General features: G+C 36.5%; 1 non-coding gene across 1 annotated transcript; it reads right to left on the reverse strand.

Moving 5' to 3' along the window:
* Positions 1 to 8,187: 8,187 nt before the first annotated feature.
* On the reverse strand, positions 8,188 to 8,291 carry LOC127683820 (U6 spliceosomal RNA). Its single transcript, XR_007977622.1, has one exon. It is a non-coding gene; the product is annotated as a U6 spliceosomal RNA (small nuclear RNA).
* Positions 8,292 to 10,334: the final 2,043 nt, after the last annotated feature.

The following is a 10,334-nucleotide window of genomic DNA, read 5'->3' on the forward strand; positions in this document are numbered from 1 at the left end:
AAGTCTATGATAAGGATGTCAAGTAACATTTGAAGTTTTCATCATGTAAATATTTTCAACGTTATGGTACTGCATAAAATCAACCAGGATGGTAATGATGAACACAAAAATTTCTAGACTCAGACTGGTTCTGTGGGAGATTTCTTGTAGCTCCACAGACAACCATACTCTAAACCTAGAAAGAAAAGAAAGGGTTATACCAATTCATTGATATAAAATAGTGTTAGAAATTTTTCGATAGACTGAGGTTGTAAAGAAGATATGACAAATGTATTGATGCCATTGGAAAAGGAAAGATGCCCCATATAACATATATACAAACATACACATAAAGCACAACATAATTACAGTGAAAGCTCTTTATTATGGTTTCACTATAATCATAATAATGTAAATAAATGATTCATATTAAAATATAGACAATATTTATAAATCTATGCAACCTATAAGGAAGGTGGTAGAAACTTATAATCAAAAAATTTGAACATACACTTCACAGAAAGCATCATAAAGGTCAATAAGCAAAAAATATTCAACATTATTATCCTTAGAAAAATGCACATAAAGCCCACAATGCGAGTTGGTACACATTTTATCACATAAAACTTTTAAAGTCAAATAACACTCTGTTGTTGAAGAAGTAATGGAGCAATTTAGAGTCTCACATGCTAAGCTGTAAAAATGTAAAGCAGAACAACCACTTGGGAAAACTGTAATTATCTCCTAAAGTGAACATAAGCTTACCTGATAACCCAGACATTGCCTTCTGGAGGAGGCACTCCAAAGGACTGATCTGCATGCTTAACACACATTCCTGGCAGCAAAATTTACATTTACCTGCAACTAGAAGTAGCTAAATTATCAACTAAAAGCAAAGAAGACACCGATGAAACAGTGAGCTCAGGAGTCATGAGGGTAGTCACTCCCGTGGGACATGAGGAAGACTGAAGAAGACAATTATAGATACATGTGACATGTACTTACTTTTCTGATTTTAGAATTGGAGATTTGTTCTATTCATGTCAAGGTGGGAAGAGCAATGACTAAAGATACCCGAATATGGAAGGGTTCGTCTCAGAAACCAGATATGCATGCTGTATCCAAGAGGATTATTACATCTGGAAAGTTCTGAGAGTACAGGGTTTATGAATAACTATCTTTCCAGTAAAACTATGGCTTGCCTTTAATATCTCATTTTAAACCTCAAATTCAGTCAGCTTTGATGTTCCAGTGACCCCAAAATGTGTATACCTCTAACCCTCAAAGTACTCCAATAGCTTTAAACTTCCCAAGTCTGTACATGGGAGGAAATACAACAAGGAAGTGGAGAGTTAAATTGAGATGAACTTGAGATCCTGCTACAACCAGTTTCATGGTTTTACTCCTTGAAGAATAACTTACTTATCTATTAAAATATACTTATAATTTTAAAATTTTCTAAATTTTATATTGGAACACTATATTTGCACCCTCTCTACTCCTTGAACTCTGCCAGTGTTCCCCACTTTCTGCCAAATTTGTGACCTCTTCTTTAATTTATAAATGTATATATACACAACCTGCAGAGTCCACTTACTGTTTCTGGTATGTTCATTGTTTGAGCCATATCTATACCAACTTATCTATTTAAAATGATGGTTTCCCTCTGAGAACTAGAGTCAGAGGCACTTTTTTCAATAACACTTCATACAATATCATAAATACATGATTATTTTACGTTGTAATTATGTATCATGCAACCACTGAATGCCTTATGTCTGAATGACTTACTCAGTAGAATTAAACAAATTTGGTCCCTTTATTTGCAACAGATACAGAAAAAGAATATGAACAATTAAAACAAAGCATTACAAAAGTTTCATGAAAGCAAATCGAAATTTTACAATTTAAATCTTATTACTTTTGTCATCATTGGCAAGATAATTTTTATTGGTATAAGAATTATAAACATTTTTTATCTAGCTTTACATTCCACCAAATTTCTATTACAGAGACAATTGTTTGAAAGATTATATAGTTATAAAGTAATTAAAACATAAATATAGTGTATGAAAATGTTAACAGTTATCAAATTACAGTTTGGGGTAAAGAATTGGGTTTTATCAGTGTTTCCACTTTGCAAAACAAGGTATTTAATATTTACTGTGCCAAAGATATTTCAAAACAGATGTGAAGTACATGATGATGGTAATGGTCTGGATAAAGTAATTGTCTCTCTGTAAGGCTTGCAAAGAAGAGAGGTGAGAAAGACTTGGTGAATTCAATTTCAAAATTATGAGTCATTTCGGCAGTTCTAAACCAGTGAACAGGCAGCCATGTTCTGGACAAATACAGGGAAGAATGGGTCTGTTATCAATAAATGGGCCAAACATCAACAAGGGAAGAAGAAAATAATTGAATTTTTGACAAATATATAGACATTTCAATTTTGACCAAAGTAGAGGCTAAGCACAAAAGCAATTTTTTTTAGGAGGAAAAAAGTATCCCATTCTCATTCCTCTCCATAGCTTTACAAGGGATGCATCGGTGAAGAAAGTCAGCAGTTGTATATGAGCCTGTATGTGAGCTGACTAGACTTCAGGATCCAAGAGTACGTGAGTATAAAGAAGAAACAAATATCTTGAAAATAATAGTACAGCTCTTCCCCAGATAACACATGGAGATAACATATCAGAGCAGATATAGTGGTGGAAATGATCAGTGTGATTGCTAAGTGCAGCTACAGAGGAAACAGGGCTCAGTCAAGAGATTGACAAGAACTATGAGTGACCATACACACACACACACACACACACACACACACACACACATCAGTTGCAGAGTCTGGTATGACTTGCAGAGATGAAAACTAAATGCAATGTCAAAAAAGTCAACACTTTCCTTCAGATTCTATTATTTTCCACACAAAGAATGACATGAGATTAATGAAGAGGACTGGATAATGTGGCCAGTCATCAAACTAAATGAGAAGCATGCCTCAAATGGGAACCATTAGGCAAGAACTTCAAAGATGTTGTAAATGTGCTAAAGTGTTTACAAGAAGAGTCTGATATAATTGACAAGGAAACTTTTATAACCTGGATCTAAACATTAGAATGAAAATCAATCCTGAGTGCAACAAGAATGCTCAGGCATACATGCTCATTCACACGCATGCACACACACTCACCCTCATGTGCACACACACTCACCCTCATGTACACATACTTTTTCCCAGTTACACACATGCACACTTATTGTCATAAAGCATATTTTATGACAAATAATGTCATAAAAGACATGGAAAACTCAGACACTATTCCAGCCTAAAGAAAGCTAAAGAAAAATGGAAGTAACTACAATGAATAAGAAAAACTACTTTTCAGTCAAAGGTCTTTGTATGACAATTTTAAGTATCTAATAATAGCTATGTGAATTAATGAAAATATTGTGGCATTATTCATTTTCTGATTTTGATAATTATATTAAGACAGCATATATGTATTTAAGAAATGCAGTTATTTTTAGTAAAGAGATCTTTAAGAAACATGTGTGCAATATTTCCTCAGTGTTACAAACACATACATATATACACACACTCAAGCACACACACAAATACATAAACACACAGACATAACATTCACATATATACACATATATACACACAGCATATATATACACACAAACACGCACATACACACACATACACACATGAATACAAAGACATATATAAATACACATATATATATACACACAAACATACACAGATACAAGCACACACCTATACACATAAGCACATGCACAGATACATACACAGATATACACAGATAGTAACATTCACAAATACTTATGCACATACACATACATATACACATACATACATTCATGCATAAATGCATACACATACACAAACATATGCATACACAAAACCACAAAAGTACATATTCACACACAAACACACATATACACACATACATGCACACACATACATGCATATACACATGTTCATACATGTGTGTATGCACACACACACACACATGCAAACAGAAGGCAAAAGCTCCTTCTCTGTACTCCTCATCTGCCTACACTCAGAGTGAATCTTCCCACTTCACTTCACCTAATCAAGAGACTCCATGCAGGCATGACAAGAGGCTCACTTAATCTAGGTGGCTCCTCACACTCACCTGTGTGTCTAGAAGCTTGTCTCATGGGGCAGGCTAGATTCTGTCAAGATGAAAATAGAAAAGATCACAGATACATTATAATGAAACTGCCAAACCCACCAAAGAAAACAAAAATCAGCAATGAATACAAAGAAATAACCTAAAAAGAAACAATTCTACAAGAGGCCAGCACAGTAACCATACATGCCACAAGAAAAGGAAACATGGTCTGAGGACAAATTGCCATTCACATAAAATTCTGGAAGTCCAGTCTAAGATTTGAAGAAATTTTGAAACAAAATTTTACCCAATACCAAAGTAAAAATTATTGCAATGTGATAGTTAGGAGAATTGAAAGTAATCTGAAAGTAATGGTGTGGATGTAAGAAAGGGCTGTGAGTGAAGCCAACTTACAAACAGATATGCTTATTCAGGAGCTAAGAACAGGAGGATCAAGAGTTCAAGGTCAGCCTCATCTACATAGCAGATTCTAAGACAATGTAGGCTATGAGATATCCTGTCTCAGAAACTATAGCAAAATAAACCAGAACCAGCCATGTATATCATTCCAGACAAACACTGACTGTATAAACAATAATTGATTTTCTTGTGGGCCAAAATGGTCTTGACTAAGAATGACAGACCAGCTGAAACAGGCATGACTGGAGATAAAAAGACTATAGACTTTAAAGTTTAAGTGAGAGATTGAATAAAGGAAATGTAGAGTCACAAGAGAAAAACAAGCAGTAAAAGACAGCAAACACTCTGAATATGTAAACATAAAGTGAATGAATTTGTCAACCAAAAAAATTTACCAGACAGTATAAGAAAAAGTTCATTCAGCTAAGGATATACAAGACATCTAAACACAAAATCACAAAATAATAAGAATGAAGGAGGAGGAGGTGGAGGAGAAAGGAGGAGGAGGAGGAAGTGGAGGAGGAAGAGGAGGAGGATGAGAAGGAGGAGAAGGAGAAGGAGGAGGAAGAGAAGGAGGAGGAGGAGGAGAAGGAGGAGAAGGAGGAGGAAGAGAAGGAGGAGGAGGAGGAGGAGGAGGAGGAGGAGGAGGAGAAGAAGAAGAAGAAGAAGAAGAAGAAGAAGAAGAAGAAGAAGAAGAAGAAGAAGAAGAAGAAGAAGAAGAAAAGAAGAAGAAGAAGAAGAAGAAGAAGAAGAAGAAGAAGAAGAAGAAGAAGAAGAAGAAGAAGAAAAAGAAGAAAAGAAGAAGGAAGAAGAAGAAGAAGAAAAGAAGAAGGAAGAAGAAGAAGAAGAAAAAGAAGAAGAAAAGAAGAAGGAAGAAGAAGAAGAAGAAGAAGAAGAAGAAGAAGAAGAAGAAGAAGAAGAAGAAGAAGAAGAAGAAGAAGAAGAAGAAGAAGAAGAAGAAGAAAAGAAGAAGAAGAAGAAGAAGAAAGAAGAAAGAAGAAGAAGAAAAGAAGAAAGAAGAAGAAAAGAAGGAAGAAGGAAGGAAGGAAGGAGGAAGAAGAAGAAGAAGAAGAAGAAGAAGAAGAAGAAGAAGAAGAAGAAGAAGAAGAAGAAGAAGAAGAAGAAGAAGACATTAATACATATTAAAAGAGTAAAAAGAAAAACAATAACCAAAGAAAAGGAAAGGCAGCTGGGGAAAGGTAAGTGTACTCTGTAGCTGAAAGAAAACCATTAGGAAAAAAGCACTTGACTACATAAGAAGAGGTTAAATCTGATGAACAGTCACGGGTAAAATGTTTGTGTGCTTTTGGCTATTGGCAATCATCTGTGATTTTCTACTTAGGTGTACTCTCTCTCTCTCTCTCTCTCTCTCTCTCTCTCTCACACACACACACACACACACACACACACACACACACACACACACACACTAAAGGACACATTGCGTTGCTTTTGCCTGTTTGCGCTAACTTCCGTTGGTTTGCGCATCTACTCTGCTGCTAGCACTGCGGCTGCTGTTGCTGTCTTTTATTTACCAGAACAACTTTGTCCATCTCCCCTAGTGGGCTGAACAGCAAGCATGGCTCTCCAAGAATCCATAGTCCTTTAGAGTCAGGTTAGGACCACTGAGATGTCTAAGTCACACACCCAACAGCCATCCAGTTCTTGGCTTCTTTAATGTGAAGACAGGCTTTGTTGAACTACCCAGACTGTATCGTGGAAGCCAAGCCAATAAACTCACCTTTTGTATGAATTCATTCTGATGGCTCTATTTCTCTAGGGACCCCTGACTAAGACAGTACCTAAATGAGGATTTTGTTTTTGTTTTCTTCTGCCTAGGTTTATTTATGCTTCTTCAATTTGAAAAATCTTATAGTTAAACAAAATTAAAATTTCCCTATATCCCTGGATACTTTCCAGTCTTTCTTCCTATTACTTCTTTCTGAAAGTCCAATTGTATGTGCTTTTGAATTATTATTTTACTTCCATGACTCTTACTTGTTCTTTATTTCTCATCTCTTTTTTTTCGGGACTTCATTTTACAATTTCAATTTTTTTGATCAATCCTCTATCTAAAAAGTTTGCTTTTAGCTATTTCTAACCTTTGATCAGAAACATTGAGTCTGCATTCATTTCCAATTATCACATAAGGGTTTCCTTCTACTGGTTCCATTGAACACTTGCGAAATTAATATTAACTAATCATTTCTTTGGTTTATTAGTTTTTTGAACCTATATTTTGAGTTGTTGATAATTTTAATGTAATTTTTCCAATGGTTAAAAGTCTTCATTAGGTATTGTATAGATTTGTTTACTAGACCTTGTCTAATTTTTCATATAACAACAACAACAAAAAAAAAAAGCTGTATGCTGTTAAAAATGCTAAAATAAGCCAGAACTCAGTTACAAGTAACACTAGTGGTCATTGTCTGGTGGATTTTTGGCCAATTTTCTTTTCTTGAAAATTTAGTTAATATACTTGATTTTAGCCTTTTTTATTTTGAGCCTAGCCTTTAAAAGATGACCCCTAGTATATTGGATTTTTACGTTAATCATATTTAAGTGTTCAAGAGTAATATTTTCTCAAAATTTATGAAAGATCAAAATTCTAACCCACCATTGTCTTAATTTAAGGATTATAATTATACTAATTAAAGAAAACTTATTCTCTTTAATTAGTCTATGATCCTCTCTGGAGTATACTATTTATTCTTTCTTTTACTTGCTAGTTTAATTTATCGCAACTTTTACTTTGCACTTCGTTCTTTATCCTCTAAATGATCTCTTCCTCTGAAGTATTTGTTTGTTTGTTTTACAATCCAGATTTTATTCCTCCTGGTCCACCCTCCAACTGTTTCACATCTGATCCTCCATGAGGATGTCCCCACCCCACCAGAACTTTCTGGGGCCTCCAGTCTCTTGAGGGTTAGGTGCATCTTCTCTGACTGAACCCAGACCCAGTAGTCATCTGCTATATATGTGGGGGGGGGGCTCATATCAACTGGTATATGCTGCCTGGTTGGTAGTCCAGTTTCTGAGAGATCTTAGGGGTCCAGGTTAATTGAGACTGCTGGTCTTCCTACAGTGTCTCCCTTCTCCTCAGCTTCTTCCAGCTTTTCCCTAATTCAACCACAGGGTTCAGCAGCTTCTGTCCATTGATTAGGTCCAAATATCTGCATCTGACTCTTTCAGCTGTTTGTTTGGTCTTTTGGAGGGCAGTCATGATATATCCTTTTTGTGAGTTCTCCATAGACTCAGTAATAGTGTGAGGTCTTGGGGCCTCCCCTTGAGCTGGATCCCCACTTTGTGCCTGTTGCTGGACCTTCTTTTACTTGGGCTTCTCTCCATTTCCATCCCTGCAGTTCTTTCAGACAGGAACAATTCTGTGTCAGAGTTTTGACTGTGGGATGGCAACCCCCCTCCCTCACTTGATTCCCTGAGTTTCTGCTGGAGGAGGGCAATACAAGTTTCCCCTCCCCATTATAGGCATTTAGTCTAAGGTCCCTCCCTTAGACTCCTGAGAGTCTCTCACCTCCCAAGTTTCTGGTACATTCCTGAGGGTCTCCCTAACCTCCTACCTCCCAAGTTTACCCATTTCCATTCTTTCTGCTGGCCCTCAGTGCTTAAAAATATCGAACACTTCATGAATTTTCATGCCATCCTTGTGCAGGGGCCATGCTAATCTTCTCATCATTCCAATTTTAGTATATGTGCTGCCGAAGCGAGCATCCTCTGAAGTTGTTGAAATCAGTTCAATCTTTAGATGATCTTGTGAAATACGCTATTTTATTTGCCTGTATTTTTAATTGACATCAGTTCAACTATTTTCAGTTCCTCACCTCAGACTCTGTTTCATGGCCCATGATGTTGGCATGTGTTGGTCACCACAGGCTCTGTTTCATGTCCCATGATGTTGTCATGTGTACATGTGTTGCTCACCACAGGCTCTGTTTCATGGCCCATGATGTTGGCATGTGTACATGTGTTGCTCACCTCAGACTCTGTTTCATGGCCCATGACATTGGCATGTGTACATGTGTTGGTCACCACAGGCTCTGTTTCATGTCCCATGATGTTGGCATGTGTACATGTGTTGGTCACCACAGGCTCTGTTTCATGTCCCATGATGTTGGCATGTGTACATGTGTTGCTCATCACAGTCTCTGTTTCATGTCCCATGATGTTGGCATGTGTACATGTGTTGCTCATCACAGGCTCTGTTTCATGGCCCATGACATTGGCATGTGTACATGTGTTGCTCACCACAGGCTCTGTTTCATGTCCCATGATGTTGGCATGTGTACAGGTGTTGCTCACCACAGGCTCTGTTTCATGGCCCATGACATTGGCATGTGTACATGTGTTGCTCACCACAGGCTCTGTTTCATGTCCCATGATGTTGGCATGTGTACATGTGTTGCTCACCACAGGCTCTGTTTCATGGCTCATGATGTTGGTATGTGTACATGTATTGCTCCACTTTTAGTTGCTGGGTGACATTTTACATTGCACACCTTCTATTAGTGGCTCCCAGTTTTCTGTTGCCACAAAGAGTACTGCAGTTGATATTCTATCACATACTTTCCAGTGAACACATGTTAGAGTTTCTGGACACATATACCTAGGAGAGACATTCCTTGTTCATACTCTATTGCATTGTCAATTGACTGACTACCAATAGAGTTTTCTACGTCACCAGTCTGAACTAACAACATAGTATCTCTGCCTTCCCAGGAGATTTGAGAAAGCGATTGGTCTTGTTCGTCTTTGTAATATTTTTGAATTATTTGTGCAGCACCTGGCATACAGACATAGGCCCAAAATTTAAAAACATCAGGCAGAAAACGTAGGCCATGGATGACTGAAAAATCAATGTATAAATACCTGGACGCTCTAATACCAATGTGATATTTTATATGAAAGAAGAAAGTGATGCAGGCATCAGGTGGTTCTGTGTTACACTCTTAACTGTTTTAAGTTCTTATTCACATATGGGAGTTTATCACCCCTGCTACCTTTACACAACTGGATTTCTCAAGAGTGAATTATTGCCAACAAAAATCTCTTTCATATTACAACCTGTTAAAAACCAGTCTGCAGCCAATAATTCGTCTCACATTTCAAATCATCCTTGCCTCCTGTTGATTTTTATGTTTTTTTTTATGATGAATTTTGGCTCTTCCTAAAAGGTTGTCTTATTTCTCAAGATCTTCAACAATATTGAAGAGATTATATAATTTTATAAGAATTATTTTAACTTCAATCTATTAAAATATGAGATACACATCTTTTGAAATGTCTATTTTAGAAAGCAAATTTCTGTTGGCAAATCTCTTTTTTTTTCTGCTATATCAGTCCTACATGTCTTAGTTTTAGCACAATAAACAGAAGCATAACTTACATAAGGATACTGTGGTTAAGAATTTATGTTTAGCAATATTTTCTAGATTCATAAACCTCACCTTTTAAAGTTGAAGACCAAATTCTTCTCAAGAAAGTATGTGTGACTTAAAGATCTAGAGAGCGAACTCATAGAAACAGCCTGTGTTGTTCATTTCTATTTTCTTAGTTTATATTATTCATTGTTTCTGAAAGAACTTTCCTCTTCACAGCTGCTACAGACATCTTCAGATTTATAGACCTTATCTAAAAGTAAACATGCTCTGATTTTTGCTTTTTGCACAAACACAAAGCAATCTGTCCTTCTTGAGACTCAACAATTGTTGGATTCAACTCTTTGCATTAAGCAAGTAATATGTGTCTGTCACTCTA

This window comes from Apodemus sylvaticus, chromosome 4 (assembly GCF_947179515.1).
Source record: "Apodemus sylvaticus chromosome 4, mApoSyl1.1, whole genome shotgun sequence".
NCBI lineage: Eukaryota > Metazoa > Chordata > Mammalia > Rodentia > Muridae > Apodemus > Apodemus sylvaticus.